This window comes from Lactuca serriola, chromosome 3 (assembly GCF_051521515.1).
Source record: "Lactuca serriola cultivar US96UC23 chromosome 3, Lser_US96UC23_V15, whole genome shotgun sequence".
Lineage (NCBI taxonomy): Eukaryota > Viridiplantae > Streptophyta > Magnoliopsida > Asterales > Asteraceae > Lactuca > Lactuca serriola.
In genome coordinates, this window is record NC_136410.1 from 72,758,763 (window position 1) to 72,775,480 (window position 16,718).

A 16,718-nucleotide genomic window follows, 5' to 3' on the forward strand; every position below is an offset into this window, starting at 1 on the left:
GTAATGTTACTATCTTATGTTAATTGTTTAGCTATTGCTTCACTTTGCATGTTTTGACTTCCAAAATAATTGAGTTTATTAGGAATAATCGAATTGTTCAAATTGTCCACAATCGTTCATATGTTGGAAGTAGATATGAATGAAGATTGTCATGAATCGGTGCGTAGATTGTCTAAATGGTATTAGACATAGCAAAGGGTTGCTGCGACATTCATGAGTGCTTATGAACTGGTTTTGAGCATTGGAACAAACCCGCGCTTGCTGGAATCACCTTATGGAATATGATATAAAAGGGTGATCGCAAGATGATAATATCATATAGTCTTAAAACCTAGATATATGGTTTATTATTTGCTAATTGATTGTACATTGATAATGCGAAAACGCATTGGTAACTCAATGTTATAAAGCGCATTGTTGTGTATAGTTGATTATTGAATAAGTAAATGCATATAAGTCGAAGTTTATCTGTAACTTTTATCTAAGAAGGTAAAAGCGATATCTCGGCCGCTCGATGATTTGATTTGACTTATGTGCCGGGCCCAGTCAGAACTGAATTGATGTGTTCGATTAAGTTCTATGTCAAATAAATCAGAGATCGAGAAACCTAAATGCTTGACTAACCATTCCATAGGATTGTCAGCATGATATCTAACAGAGGACTGTACGATCCCTTATCTAAAGGAAAAGATTGATTAGATTAGAGTTTGACAGCGTCTTTGAGAGCTACGATTGCAAACCGAATTGTACTTGTGCATATAGTTACTAGACTTATCCAAGTGGGAGACTGTTGGAATAGTGTCTAAGGTTGCAACTATATTAGGCAAATATTTGACCCGGTTGTGCATGGTCCTTTTGGGTTGCCTTCACCATAGCAACTTTATAGGATGATTTATTAAGAGAGAGTAAATATTATTAGTATATTATGAGAATAATATAAAGAATAATATATTGTTATTTGGTTAATATAAGTCATAAATTAATTGGAATTAATTTGGTGACTTAAAGAGATTAATTAAATAAGAGGGTATAAAGTGTCAATTGTTTGATAGTTAAACTTTAGACTGTAAATCCATATTGATATGCATTGGACGGATTCTAGAAGCTAAGGATAGCTTCAAATCGTCCAAGGGGTTATCTAAGGAATGGATTTGGATAGCCTTAAGAGAAGATTATCCAATTAGGGTTAGGTTGTAACCCTTAAGGAGTCTACAAGTATAAATAGACCCTATGGCAAAGGGAAATCGGCACTTCATCTAAAGTAAGAAAACCCTGGCCGATTTCCTCCCCTCTCCTCTCTCCCAAATCATCCTCCTTGCTATTTGGTGTTTATAAGCCATTAGAGGAGTGACAATTGTGACTCTAGAAGCTCCAAGACAACAAGATCAACAAGGAATTCAAAGGTATGATTCTAGATCTGTTTCAATATTGTTATTACACCTAAATAGTTGGTAGAAGTCTTGGATTCAAAGCATGTTTAATTAGAAAGCCTAGATCCAAGCATTAGGGTTTTACATGCGCACATAGGAAAGTTCTTATGGCTAAAACCCATCAATTTACCGGTAGAAATAGAGCATAAAGCTTTTTGGGCTTTAAAAATGTGCAACTTTGATGTAGCTGAACTTAGAACCAACAGGTTGATGCAAATGAATGCTCTTGAAGAACTTAGGAATGAGGCTTACACTAGCTCCTTCATTTACAAAGAAAAAACCAAGAATTGGCATGACAAAAGAATCAAGGGTAATAAAGACTTTCATGAAGGGAAAAAAGTGTTACTTTTTAATTCAAGGCTCAAACTCTTTCCGGGCAAGCTAAAGTCACGATGGGATAGTCTATTTATAGTGAAGAAAGTTTTTCCACATGGAGCTATCGAGTTATTATCAACAGATGACACTCCTTTCAAAGTTAATGGACATAGGGTGAAAAAATATGAAGAAGGAATCCCGAGGAATGAAGAACTTGAAGAAGGGCTGCTGCTAGAAGGCATGGCAGAAACGTAGAGCGGGAAGAAGTCCAGCTAACGACTCCTTAAAAGAAGCGCTTCCAGGAGGCAACCCGAGTTTAGAGTTTGCATTTCTTTCCCTTTGTTTTTCCTTTTGTTTTTCACTTTTAGGATCTGGCTTTTTTCAATCTTCTTCTGAAATTATTCTTAAAATGATTGCTTGAGGGCAAGCAATGCTCAAAGTGTGGGGTGGTGGCTTAAAAATCGAGTTTTTTCAAACTGAATGATGAACTCGCTGAGTTTACAAACTGCTCGACGAGTATTTTCTAAAATCCACGAAAAAACGCAGACACGCGTATCTACTCGGCGAGTAGGTGTTCCTATTCGACGAGTCCACGTTTTTAATTGATTTTATTTACAGTCTGTAAATAAGGGTTACTTTTACCCTAATCATTTTCATCAGTCGCCTCCCACTCGCCGAGCACTGTGCTTTCTCTCAAGAAACTTCTTTGATTTATTGCTGAATCTTCATCTACAAGGCCAAAGGTAGGATTTCTCCTTCAGATTCTTGCTAAAGGTCACAACTTTAATAGTTTTTAGTGCTTATTATGTAAAAATCCAGATTTAGGGGGATTACTCCAATTCCAGGGTTTTGATTTTAGGATAAATTAGTAAGATATGGACAAAATGTCTTGTGAATTTATGCTTAAAGGACTTAGAACAGCAAACCCCTATGCAAATATCTGTATTTTGTTGACACAATCTGGACCGAGAGGAAACTGCACTCGCAGTTCATATTATTCGCCGAGTAGTTCATGAACTCGGCGAGTTCATGTCATGATAGATCTGTTATGGTTAATTTTAATTTTCTGGGTTTGGTTTGTTGTTGTTTTCTTGATGTTGTTCTGCAAAAATCATGTCCAGAAGAGGCCAGAGCTCTAGACAAGGAGGTTATGGAGACATTCCATGGCTTGCCTTTCCACAAATTACTTCAAGGTCTTCACAAGCTCGGGTGAAAAATAAATTGGAGACGCTGAAACAGGAAGAGATTTACCTCCCCAATGCAATTAGTTGAGATTGGCTGAGTCAAACTGGATTGGAAGAGGAGTTAACACCCTATTTGGTGAAATCTTTTGAAGTGAGAGGGACAACAATAATTTGTGATGGGTGGATGCAGCTTTTCAAAATACAAGAACCCGTATTTACAGAACTATGTTGGGAATTCTTTGCTACTATCTCATTCTGGGGTGGTAGTGAATACTATGACCCAAATGTTATCACTTTTTTGCCTTAGAGGGGAGTTAAGCTAGTGCAGCATAGTAGAACTTGCTTGGATGGTTGGTCTTTATGATCAAAACGTCATTATGTTGGAGGACTTTGAAACATTTTTGGAGCAAGGTCATAAGGATCTTCCCAAGGAAGTCGTTGCCTCCACTTGGTGGAATAGTATTGCAAATCGAGTTTATATTCCCTCTTCTGCTCAGGAAGGCCATATCCATTCTCCGATCCGTCGTCTCATCCACCGCCTCATTGCTAGCACCATCAACATGAGGAAGGATGATGACAAACTTCCTACTCTTGGAATTTTCTACTTGTGGAGCATAATCACCCTGGAAGTTTTTTGCAACTTGCCTTATTGTTTGGAAAAATATCTTGCGGATGGAGCGGTGAAGGAGAAGATTACCTCCAAAATTAATGGGGGTATGTTTGTTACAAGACTAGCAAGATCGTATGGGATTTTGGATACGCAAGAGGCAAGGGCATTAACAGTGATTTCTCCTCCTCCATTTAGCATTACATTATTCCGGAGGGCGAGGATTGTGGAAAAGTTTAGGGATTCATTTGAAATACCACTTGAAGATGAGGTGATTGTTCCTGAGGAGCCGAGAAGAAGAGTTAGGCATAGGAGGCAACGGGCTCGAGAAGACCCACCGGTTATCCCGGTGGAAGACGAGAATGAGGGGTGGAATAATGTGGAGTATAGGAGGTATTTGGATGATATTGGCCTAGGTGTTAACTATAATAATGAGTCATTCACCTATCTCTTTCAACAAATGAACATTGCTCCAAGGCCCGGGCCCGGATATCCATACATAATGAGTTGGGAGGAGCGTATGCAAAGGAGGAACAACCAAGCGAGTGGAAGTGGAGCAGGAGGAGAGGACATGGAAGAAGAAGCTTGAAATTTGTTTTTATTTGGATGTTTTTATTTTTATTTTGTTTTGTTTGATGTTTGAACGTTGATGTACCCGAATATTAATTAGGACTTTGTTTGTTTTCTTTCACTTGTGGTTATTTGTATTTCAGGTTTGAAGATTTGGATGCATTTAGGAGTCTCATTTTTCAAGGCTAAAGTGAGGATTGGTTTACATGAGAATGTGAAATGTTACATTTAAAGTTGAGTCCATTAGGAATAAGAGTGACAAAATACGTTATTACTGAAGAAAATAAAAGAAGAGTCCTACTCGCCGAGTGCACCTACGGTACTCGCCGAGTTTACGTACAATTCCACGATTTTCTGCTGGAGGTCGGTCTACTCGCCGAGTTCACGGTTGACTCGCCGAGTCCATCAACGTTTCAATCTCGAGATCTGTTTTGGGCACATTCACTGCAACTTTTGTCCATATTTTCGTGAAGATTCATTCCTGGAAGATTTCTGAGAGCTTTGTCCTAAACAATTAGAGCTATTTAGATGTTTACCACACGCGACATGATACCCAAGGCATGGATGAGTTGTTTCCATGTCTAAAGTCATTCGAAGTTGGAGCTTTTCATGAAGAGTATCAACCTCACGACTGCTATCCCAGGGGAGTTTGTTCCAATTCCCTCTATATTTTATATTTTTTCTTTTCATGCATAACATGCAATGGGGACATTTCATAAATTAAGTGTGGGGCAGGGGGTTGGTTACATTTTAGTCAACTTAGAATCCTAATTTAGGCTTAATTTTTTCAAAAATCTTGCATAAAAAATTGCTTAGGACTTAACTAAGAAAACTATGGTGAAAGTAATTAGGATTCCATGTTCGAATTATGTTGATGATTGCATGAAGACCCAAATGTTTAGTTGAGCCTATATACATTCTTATGCATTTGTGGCCTCCTTATTCTAGTGAAATCATGGGACAAAAACACGACCTTGCTTAGTTTGAAGGACGCAATAAGATTAGCATTGTGTACTTGAAATGTATCCAGGAAAACTAATACTTTAACCAATAAAGGTTGAAGTTGAGTGCCCTTGCTTAAGCATGTAGGTTTTGAGTGAAAAAAAGGTGAGGTGCATGTAAAAAAAAGAGAATTACAAGAAAAAGTTTGAAGAATTTTTGGAGCATCAAATTCAAAGTATGAAGATCAAAGATAAAAAATTATGAAGAAATTCAAAAATTGAAGATACCCAAAAATCAAAGATCAAATTGTCAAAGAAGTGAAGAATTCCAAAGAGCTCCATAGTGGTATCGTAAATTGTAATTTTCTAGATTATGTATGCTTGGGTTGCTCAACCAAAAATACCTCGAGGTTAGGAAGTTTTCTGCGGATGGATTCGGAGGGATGCATAAAATGAGCATTGTTCGGAATAAGTGGGCGAATGTTTATGAGGATTGTGAGTAGTTAGAGTATTGGGGGGTATTTAGGAAAACTTTAGACACAAATGCATGCGTTGCGGTCTTGGCATGATGGTTGGGTTCAATTGGAATTGTCTTATGTTATTCTAGTATGCTAAAATTCGGTTTTGCTTGGGGGCAAGCAAAAGTCAAGTGTGGGGTATTTTGATATGTGCATATTTAGCCATATGTTTAGTATAGATTTTTATCAATTATTAGCTAATTATTTCCATAATATGGACAAAAGGTACTTAATAATGTCTAAAATATATTTTCAGTCCAGAAGACATGCGTGGAACCAAAAATGAAGAAGGAGAAGCAATCAGAAGCTGGAGAATGAAGAAAGAAAAGCAAACCTGGAGCTACTCGGCAAGTCCAAAAGCTACTCGGAGAGTTCCAATGAATGTTCGTGAAGTAATGTCCAGAATCCTTGTCGTACACGTATTTCTCAAATGTACTCGACGAGTTGGATACCTACTCGCCGAGTTGCCCCTGTTTTGAGATAAGTATAAATAGAGGATCTAATTCCGAATTGGGAACCTTTGGCTTCTATGGAGAATAACTTGCGACTGAGGAAAACCTTGGAGACCTGAAGAACTCTAATCTTTGATCTTTAGAAGACTCAAGGCGAATTAGGTTAAATTTTCCACTTATTCTTAGAAGTGAATCATGTTTAGATCAACTTAATTCGTTTTTAGCTTCTCTTATACTGTAATCATGAGCTGAATTTTCATAGTTTCTGTTAAGGAAAGACCAAATTACTCCTATGGTTTGATTCATACTTTGATTGATTGATTATTGGTGATTTTATTAAATTAATTTTGTTAAAGACCCTTATGCATTGACCATAACTATTTTCTGTTAATTGGAAGACAATTAGGCTGCATGAACATCTCTTAATTGTTAACCTCATATGATTTATGTGAACACTTTATTATATGCCTAGGATTAGTGAATATGAAACTAGGATTAATTAGATAATGGGTAAATTAATGTGTAAGCTTGTTTGAGAAACCAATAAACAAGAGGTTAGTTGAATTACTAATTTGATTAACCAATTACAAGTCTTATTTAATCCAAATAATTGAACTAGGGAATTAATTAGTTTAAATACTTGATCACTGCTTGAATTGATTAATTTTCTAAGGGTTGGTAATAGCGAATGCGAATCTAATTACTATAGTTGGTAACCAATAGCAATTATTTTATTACTTTATCATAAAATTAACCATAGGAGTGAATTGGTTGGACCTAAACATAAACCCTTTTATTAAATTTGGTGATTTTTTACTCGTTTTAGGTGATTAGTTAATTACATATTAGGTGGTGTGTTCAATTTTCTAGTCTTGTAAAACTAGAGAAAACCGTTTACTTTTATTACTTGTTTAGTTAAAATTAGTTATTAGTTTAATTTCCGTTCCCTGAGTTCGACACCCTACTTATCCAACTATACCACTAAAAGACAGGTTCACTGCCTTTGTGTGTTAATTTCATATTTTTAGAGTAGGAATAAAACCAGTGCATTTTACACACATCAACCTCGTTTGTTTATGTCTCCTCGTCTGATGGCTCCTGCCTCTAAACTTTATGCCTTCTCCTTAACTTTTGTCTTCTTCAGATCTATTTTCTTAGTCAACCAGAATATGCTCCGTTTGCCAAAAATCGAGCCCTCTTTTGTTCTCGTTATTTTTCTCTGGACTCCTCTACCGCCAACTCGACCATCGTCGCCGTCGCCACTCTTCTCTTCTTATACAAAGGAACCACCGCTGGCCTCCACTTATTCTTTCTCCTTCTCCAAAGAGCAGTTATTGTTGCCATTGTTAGAGCACTGTCACTGTTGCTTCTGCTGTCTTCTTTTATGTTTTTGTTTTTTCAGTTTAATTGTACCCTCCTGATCAAACCGGGGGGGGGGGGGGGAGGGGGGGACGTTAGTGATTAGGGTTTTGTCCCAAGACTTTTAAGGTTTAGATTAGGTATTTTATCTATCCCTGCTTATATGAGGTTTAACCACACTATGTATCAATGAAATGTTCCATAATATTACACAATCGAATTCATTCGCAATCTCCTATGGCCTGCCTTTTCTGTCACACTATCTCCGTTTCACTCTCTAGTCGCTCACAGTCCATTGTTGGCTTATTCGTTGTTGTTGCACTTCCTAATCTACCACTACTGCTGCCACAATCAACCCCCCATGCCTTCTTCTTGCTATTCAACAAATGTATTACAAGTTCTATTAGTTTCCACCTACCCACGGTAAAGCTTCTAGCCCGTTGTTTGTTTTCAACTTAGATTTGTTTTTAGATTTCCAATAGTTCTCTGTGTCCATATGTCACACCCCGAAGTTGTTCATCGCCGAAAACCCATTCTACCCGTATAACTCGTCGGAGATCGAAATGTCCCGATATCATTTTTTTAGGCTTAGTTAACTAAAATTATATGTTTATTTTCATTCAATGAGGGTCCAAATCATTTAGGAACTCATGAAATTAGCCCAAGACATGTATTTTATAAGTTTTTAGAAATATCCTCATCGGGTGACGGAAACTCAATCGGGTGCGACCCAAAGCATCGTTTAAGGCCGGTATCGGGTAGAATTCCTCCGTGTCCAAGTTTTAGGGACTATATAAACATGTTTTAGCACTCATTTGAAGCTTTTTCCTTCTCTCTCTACTCTCTCTCTCTAACCTCTCTCCTAAATCCAAGAATTAAGTGTCCAAAACTCAAATTTAAGGCTTCAAATCCTTAAGGTACCTTCCTAGCCTTAATCTATAGCATGTTTAGTTTCCAAATTAGACACTTAAGCATAAAATTGGACAATATATGTGAGTTTACGGCCCAGGAGGCAGCCTAGGCCGTAAACACCATTTTGAAGGGTTTTTAGCCCTTAAACTCCTTCCTAGACTCAAATGGACTTTAGATATGGCTAAGGGACTTCAAGATATGGATTTAGAACACCTAAAACTATGATTTTGTGGACTTTGAAGGAGTTTACGGCCAAGGCATAAGCTTGGGCCATAAACTCATGAAAATGGTGTTTTTCATGTCTTTAAACCCTTCCAAATCACCCCTACAGCTTAGATATGAATTATGGGACTTTGATTCTTGCATTTGGACACTTGAAACATTAATTTTGAGGGACTTAGATGAGTTTACGGCCAAGGAGAGTTCTTGGGCCGTAAACTCCACAAAACTTGGCATAAATCTCATTCTAAGGTGTTAGAAAGCCATCCAACACCACCAAAAGCCTTGGAATAAATCAAGGGACCAACCAAAAATACCTTGAGGGCCTAAAACACAACATTTATGGGGTTTCTAAGAGTTTACGGCCAAGACCTGTTCTTGGGCCGTAAACTCCAAAATTTTTGGTGTTAGAATGCAAACTACACACCCCTAAGGCCCTTAGATGAATTTTAGAAGTCCTTTCATGCATGTTCTAGACCTTGAAACACCTTGGAACACCCTACACAAGAGTTTACGGCCATGAAGGGGGTTTCATGGGCCGTAAACTCCATGAATCCCCCAAAAATCTCATACAAACTCATGTTAGGCCTTGGATTAATTTTACCAATCACATGTGATTTGTTCTAGCACCATTTAGCATCATTTTCATAGAGATTAAGGAGTTTACGGCCAGGAGCCTATGCTAGGCCGTAAACTCCCATAAATTAATCATTTTGGTGATTTTAATCCTTTCCATGCATTTAGATCAAAGCCTAGAATCATTTCCCATGTCCATGTAAGCCATTTAAGCCATTTAAACACCCAAAACCACACCCACATGAGTTTACGGCCGTAAACTCATGTATGTGTGTGTTTTGTGGTTGTAAACTCATTTAAAAGTTTACTCATGGGGAGTAAACTCAAGTCCCAAGTCCCTAGTGTCATTTCACATCCTTAAACGCCACCCGGGTCCCTCCAAACACTCGTATCGGAGTGTTTTCGCGACTAGAAGCAATGGTCCCTATCCAACAATCAATCTAAGTCCTAACTAGATACAAATGTGTATCTTTACATTATAATTAGGAACCTCGCGTATTTACAAGCCCCGGATCGACTCTTAGCATCCAAACCGTCTCATACCTCGTCCGGTGAGTTCATACCCCTACGCCTTTTACACTGTTTATAACTGTTTTCAGGGGGGAATACAAGCAAACCAAAACTATTTTCAAATCATAACATTTATGTGTTTCAAATAATATCTGGCAATCTTGTAAACTCTTTTACTCCTTATGTATTATGTTCAGCATAAGGAATGATTTGTCAATTACAACTAAATGGATTTTAGTTAAGAAAAATAACCAAACTAATCAAATTATTATGGGAATAATTTGGGGTTCTATGTTTCTCTTTATATCACTTACTGATATCTGTATTAAGTTATTAGATAAACTATGTCTGATTCAGTTTATCTTCGTATAATTCAAATGTTTTGCCAGATAGTCTCATTGTATGTAACTATTTTCACTGTATCATGTCTTAAAGTCTTTGTATGTTTGTTATTGTATGAGAATCCTGTGAATAGTTTAATACTAGTTTGTGAGATAGTCACTACCCTTTATGGATGATCAAGTAAATCCTCTCCGGAAGTGTAACCAGAGTCTCCTGGAGGGAGAGCGAAGAGTTTGTGAATAGATCTATTCGGGACTGACAATCCCACACCTTAACTGCTAGCTACAGTTGGGCGGGCACGCCTGGGGTGACAAATTCTAGATATCATTCGACGTCTGACTAACGTCAAGGAGGTCTCGTTGTCGTATCAGTATGGTTACCCGACTCACAATACGTATTAATATAAACTTATTCACAGCTAGGATCTGTTTAGAATCTATATCTCGTTCGGGATGGTAATCCCATGGTTTTATGTCTATATCTCGTTCGGGATGATAATCCCATGATCTTGAGTCTATATTTCGTTCGGGATGGCAATCCCATGGTTTTGAAACTAAATCTTATACGGGATGATAATCCTATGATTTTATTAAGCTATCTTATATCTAGTTTCGGGTTAGTGATCCCATGGTTTATCAAACTATCTTATATCTACTTTCGGGATAGTGATCCCATGGTTTTATTGAATTATCTTATAACTGGTTCGGGATGTAGTCCCAAGGTTTTCGAAATACTTTCTATTTACAGTTCGTCTAAATTATAGTTTTGTTAATTAAACTATACTATGTGTTATCTAATCAATCTTACAATTAGGAAAATATGGGATTTTCCTGGGGTTAACTTATATCTATAACAGAACTGTAATGAAAGATAACTTAATTACTTTACATAAGAAAATATGGGATTTTCTTAGATATCAAATCTTTTCAGAAAACTAAAGGAAATTGATACATTTTCACAAAACAAAACCGCTTATGAACTCACCAGCTTTATGCTGATTTTCAAACCGCTTGTATTCTCAGGTCCAAGTTAGACAGGTACCCGGCGATATCTTTTAGTGAAGACGGAGTGCTCTGAAGACTCATCTCTTTTGTTCATATGATATATGTATAACTTCGTACAATTTACTTTTGAAACTAATGTAAACTTTCACATATATGTAATGTAATGGTTGTTTACTGTGATTACTATGTACATTGGAATTGATACACAACATGGAGTCACTCCCGGGAACGTTTCCGCCTTTGGTTTTCGGGGTGTGACAGATTGGTATCAGAGCCCTTGTTTATAGTGAACAGAGTATACCAAACCTTACATGGTATAAGACTATAAACATTAAGGGGCCTAAGTGCTCTGAACTAAAATTATCCTACAAGATATAAGTATTTTCAAAAGTATTTAAGTATGCCGAGCTGTCGAAATCCGTAACTACAAGTAGAACAAAACATAAGTAAATGGGTGTTGTACACTGCGGTTAAACCTGGGCAGTTATGTAGTCGTGTCTAGGGTCAATATAGCCTGGCCAACTATATTCATTCAAGACACGGCCAACATGTGCTTGGGAGTGACTGTGGCATGCGGCATACCTAAAACTTACCCAATATCCCAAACAACGAATCGTCGCTGCAGTGAACCATGAAATACTATGGGAGTATTTCTCGAGCCGATCCTTTGTAGAAAATCCTCGTATACGCGTTATTCTTTGATCATTCCTCTAGCGATAAAATGTTCTATCTTTATAACTTCTTTCTGCTTTATCGCTTAGTATGATGCTATATTTGCCTTGATGAGATATCTCCTGTCCCATATCTCTTGATTCAATTCAGAGGACTTATGATCCTCTCTTTCCTGATCCTTTTAGATCAAGATGCCTCCAAGAAAGAGACCCAGCTCAACGAACAACAACAATCCTCCTTTTCAACTTGATCTTGCATCACTTCAGACAGTTCTGACTGCTGCAATGGTAGCAGCCATGTCGCAAATGAACTCTAGAAATTCAGGAGGTGATCCCCAACACCAAAACCCAGAAGATAGCCAGGGACACCATAAAGGGGGTTCCTATAAGGATTTCATGAACGCAAAACCGACATTCTTCGATGGCACAGGGGGTGTCATTGCCTTAACCCGATGGTTCGAGAGAATCGAATCAATCTTTGAAATATGTGGCTGTTCGGAGTCTGATAGAGTCAAGTTTGCCGCCTGTACTTTTCTAGACAAAGCCCTGACTTGGTGGAATGGCCGAGTCAAATCCTTAACTTTACCTGTAGCCAATGCTATGGGTTGGGAGGCTATGAAGGAGCTTCTTCTCGCAGAGTATTGCCCTCGGGGCGAGCTTCAGAAGCTAGAACACGAACTGTGGAACCTTAAGATGAAGGGTTCTGACATAACTGCTTATACCTCAAGGTTCGACGATTTGGCGTTACTTTGTCCGGGAATGGTTACCCCGGAGAGTAAAAAGATAGAGAGATTCATCTGGGGGTTGACCCAGCCAACAAAGGGGAATGTCTTGGCTGCGAAGCCAGACACTTATGACAGTGCTAAGTGCCTTGCGAAAATCTTGATAGATAACGAAGACGACTCTGATGAAGAAGCTACTACCCCCGAGCCAGTCACTAGTGGAGGCGGAAGTAAAAGGAAATCTTGGAACAAGCGTAAGGCCCAGAGTACGCAAGGGTCTTCTAAGAAACAGCAAACGGTAGCATTTCATGCTGCTACTGCCCCTGTTGCTGTTTCAGCTGTAGGTTCCACAGCCCAAACTCCCGCCAGTGGATACACTGGTACCCTTCCTTGGTGTGGTAAGTGCAACTACCACCACCGCATTCCTGGTCCATGTCGCGAAAGGATCTGCGACAACTGTGGTAATAAGGGCCATCTTGCGCGAACCTGTAGAAAACCAGCCAAGCCAACAAACCAGTCGTCCGGAGCGGGAATTAGTCAGGCCTGCTACAATTGTGGTGAAGCCGGGCACTTCAAAAGGAATTGTCCCAAGAAAGCTACAACCACAAATCCCTCTGCTGCCGCAGGTATATCTCTCTTTGATAATTCTTATACTTGCAACTCTTTTCGATTTTGGGTGCAAAAAGGGAAACCTGTTATCTAACTATTCGAACGTATTCTAAACTCAATCCTTCGTATGTAATCGACATGTATACCGTCGAGACGACTAACTAGTGAGATAGAGAACACTAACTTCGTACATATAGATTGAAACCTCGGTCCGGAGGACTATTCTATTCCATTCGATTTATAAAGGGGGAAACTTCCCATGAAAATACTTTGATGCCACGTTTAACCAGAAATGACCGAGTCTCATTCATATTGTTATCCTTACTTTCGAAAGGGTCGCTCGTCTAGATTTCTTTCTCGACCCGGTTCTCGTGATCTTCGGCATCAAACTTCCGTATCATTTTATGCTTTAGAACTCAAAAGTTTTCCCAATGTAAATTATCACGCATCCCTCGTTTCTGTGATTATTGAGAAACGGGAAGTTAGCAGCCTTTCTCTCTAAATGTCTATCCCGAAAGACTCCCGGAAGTTTCTTTCGAGCATCTAGTTTAGTCTCACATCAAACCTTTTGAGATCTTCGTAGAGACCGATTCTATAATCTTCAAGTTTCGGATGCCCTTAAAACTTGGTAATATCTATCTAGACCATCACGTCTCGAATCCTTAGAAGCGTCTACCTAGCGAAACCCTAGTGATTCCTATGAGGAAACCGAAGTCGTTCAGGGTTGGAACATCCACGAGAAAACAGACTGATATCGTGAATTGAGAGAGAGTCAAGAAGCGAAACCAAGGCATGATCCGATAATGAGAATTCGTTATAACGCCCAGTAGATACCTGATTCCACTTGAGAAAGTGAAGATCTGAAGCAACAAATCCATTCGTGTTTCATTCCAATCCATGATCCGTATCTTATTCTTTGAATTTCGGGACGAAATTCCCTCTAACGGGGGGATAATGTAACAACCCGAAGTTGTTCATCGCCGAAAACCCATTCTACCCGTATAACTCGTCGGAGATCGAAATGTCCCGATATCGTTTTTTTAGGCTTAGTTAACTAAAATTATATGTTTATTTTCATTCAATGAGGGTCCAAATCATTTAGGAACTCATGAAATTAGCCCAAGACATGTATTTTATAAGTTTTTAGAAATATCCTCGTCGGGTGACGGAAACTCAATCGGGTGCGACCCAAAGCATCGTTTAAGGCCGGTATCGGGTAGAATTCCTCCGTGTCCAAGTTTTAGGGACTATATAAACATGTTTTAGCACTCATTTGAAGCTTTTTCCTTCTCTCTCTACTCTCTCTCTCTAACCTCTCTCCTAAATCCAAGAATTAAGTGTCCAAAACTCAAATTTAAGGCTTCAAATCCTTAAGGTACCTTCCTAGCCTTAATCTATAGCATGTTTAGTTTCCAAATTAGACACTTAAGCATAAAATTGGACAATATATGTGAGTTTACGGCCCAGGAGGCAGCCTAGGCCGTAAACACCATTTTGAAGGGTTTTTAGCCCTTAAACTCCTTCCTAGACTCAAATGGACTTTAGATATGGCTAAGGGACTTCAAGATATGGATTTAGAACACCTAAAACTATGATTTTGTGGACTTTGAAGGAGTTTACGGCCAAGGCATAAGCTTGGGCCGTAAACTCATGAAAATGGTGTTTTTCATGTCTTTAAACCCTTCCAAATCACCCCTACAGCTTAGATATGAATTATGGGACTTTGATTCTTGCATTTGGACACTTGAAACATTAATTTTGAGGGACTTAGATGAGTTTACGGCCAAGGAGAGTTCTTGGGCCGTAAACTCCACAAAACTTGGCATAAATCTCATTCTAAGGTGTTAGAAAGCCATCCAACACCACCAAAAGCCTTGGAATAAATCAAGGGACCAACCAAAAATACCTTGAGGTCCTAAAACACAACATTTATGGGGTTTCTAAGAGTTTATGGCCAAGACCTGTTCTTGGGCCGTAAACTCCAAAATTTTTGGTGTTAGAATGCAAACTACACACCCCTAAGGCCCTTAGATGAATTTTAGAAGTCCTTTCATGCATGTTCTAGACCTTGAAACACCTTGGAACACCCTACACAAGAGTTTACGGCCATGAAGGGGGTTTCATGGGCCGTAAACTCCATAAATCCCCCAAAAATCTCATACAAACTCATGTTAGGCCTTGGATTAATTTTACCAATCACATGTGATTTGTTCTAGCACCATTTAGCATCATTTTCATAGAGATTAAGGAGTTTACGGCCAGGAGCCTATGCTAGGCCGTAAACTCCCATAAATTAATCATTTTGGTGATTTTAATCCTTTCCATGCATTTAGATCAAAGCCTAGAATCATTTCCCATGTCCATGTAAGCCATTTAAGCCATTTAAACACCCAAAACCACACCCACATGAGTTTACGGACGTAAACTCATGTATGTGTGTGTTTTGTGGTTGTAAACTCATTTAAAAGTTTACTCATGGGGAGTAAACTCAAGTCCCAAGTCCCTAGTGTCATTTCACATCCTTAAACGCCACCCGGGTCCCTCCAAACACTCGTATCGGAGTGTTTTCACGACTAGAAGCAATGGTCCCTATCCAACAATCAATCTAAGTCCTAATTAGATACAAATGTGTATCTTTACATTATAATTAGGAACCTCGCGTATTTACAAGCCCCGGATCGACTCTTAGCATCCAAACCGTCTCATACCTCGTCCAGTGAGTTCATACCCCTACGCCTTTTACATTGTTTTTAACTGTTTTCAGGGGGGAATACAAGCAAACCAAAACTATTTTCAAATCATAACATTTATGTGTTTCAAATAATATCTGGCAATCTTATAAACTCTTTTACTCCTTATGTATTATGTTGAGCATAAGGAATGATTTGTCAATTACAACTAAATGGATTTTAGTTAAGAAAAATAACCAAACTAATCAAATTATTATGGGAATAATTTGGGGTTCTATGTTTCTCTTTATATCACTTACTGATATTTGTATTAAGTTATTAGATAAACTATGTCTGATTCAGTTTATCTTCGTATAATTCAAATGTTTTGCCAGATAGTCTCATTGTATGTAACTATTTTCACTGTATCATGTCTTACAGTCTTTGTATGTTTGTTATTGTATGAGAATCCTGTGAATAGTTTAATACTAGTTTGTGAGATAGTCACTACCCTTTATGGATGATCAAGTAAATCCTCTCCGGAAGTGTAACCAGAGTCTCCTGGAGGGAGAGCGAAGAGTTTGTGAATAGATCTATTCGGGACTGACAATCCCACACCTTAACTGCTAGCTACAGTTGGGCGGGCACGCCTGGGGTGACAAATTCTGGATATCATTCGACGTCTGACTAACGTCAAGGAGGTCTCGTTGTCGTATCAGTATGGTTACCCGACTCACAATACGTATTAATATAAACTTATTCACAGCTAGGATCTGTTTAGAATCTATATCTCGTTCGGGATGGTAATCCCATGGTTTTATGTCTATATCTCGTTCGGGATGATAATCCCATGATCTTGAGTCTATATTTCGTTCGGGATGGCAATCCCATGGTTTTGAAACTAAATCTTATACGGGATGATAATCCTATGATTTTATTAAGCTATCTTATATCTAGTTTCGGGTTAGTGATCCCATGGTTTATCAAACTATCTTATATCTACTTTCGGGATAGTGATCCCATGGTTTTATCGAATTATCTTATAACTGGTTCGGGATGTAGTCCCAAGGTTTTCGAAATACTTTCTATTTACAGTTCGTCTAAATTA